The 645-nt window shown below is 39.3% G+C and overlaps 1 protein-coding gene across 1 annotated transcript in view; it reads left to right on the plus strand.

The window, feature by feature from the left end:
• LOC108977101 (aquaporin AQPAn.G-like) overlaps nt 1-645 on the plus strand; it is a gene marked incomplete in the record, with an annotated part of 7,377 nt that overhangs the window by 4,673 nt on the left and 2,059 nt on the right.

Below are 645 nucleotides of genomic sequence, written 5' to 3' on the forward strand. Positions count from 1 at the left end.
TCTTTCCCTTCGTTCGATATAGGGTCAAATATTTTACCAATTAAGGTTTTTATAAGTTTCAGGTCATCGCAATATTTCTAATGCATCAGAATGAAGGTTTTCCGTGTCTTAAGTATATTGGGGAAATACACGTTTGCTGTATGTATGAAGAAGAATACAAAAGTAAAAAATGTTACAGTTTAAGTTTTTTTTTTTTTTTTTGGTTCACTATTATGTTTGTGGACTTTAGTTTATGCTTACCATATATTTTTCTTCTTCCTTACTGGCGTAGAAACCGCTTACGCGATTATTGCCAAGTTAACAACAGCGCGCCAGTCGTTTCTACTTTTTGCACGGTGGCGCCAATTGGAGATTCCAAGCGAAGCCAGGTGCTTCTCCACTTGGTCCCTCCAATGGCTTCCCCCGGCGGGTACTGCGTCGCATACTTTCAGAGCTGAAGTGTTTYCGTCCATCCGGACAACATGATCTAGCCAGCATAGTCGCTGTCTTTTAATTCGCTGAACTAAGTATGTCATGTATGTYAATGACGTCGTATAATTGGTGTCTTTTCGTCCATCACAACATGATCGATCTTATTGGTGCCTTTTCGATCCCGAGACAGCCAGGTAGCTGATACCATATATTATCTGTTGAAATAATTTAATA

The sequence above is a fragment of the Bactrocera latifrons genome, unplaced genomic scaffold (assembly GCF_001853355.1).
Source record: "Bactrocera latifrons isolate USDA-ARS-PBARC rearing strain unplaced genomic scaffold, ASM185335v1 scaffold_84, whole genome shotgun sequence".
NCBI classification, from domain to species: domain Eukaryota; kingdom Metazoa; phylum Arthropoda; class Insecta; order Diptera; family Tephritidae; genus Bactrocera; species Bactrocera latifrons.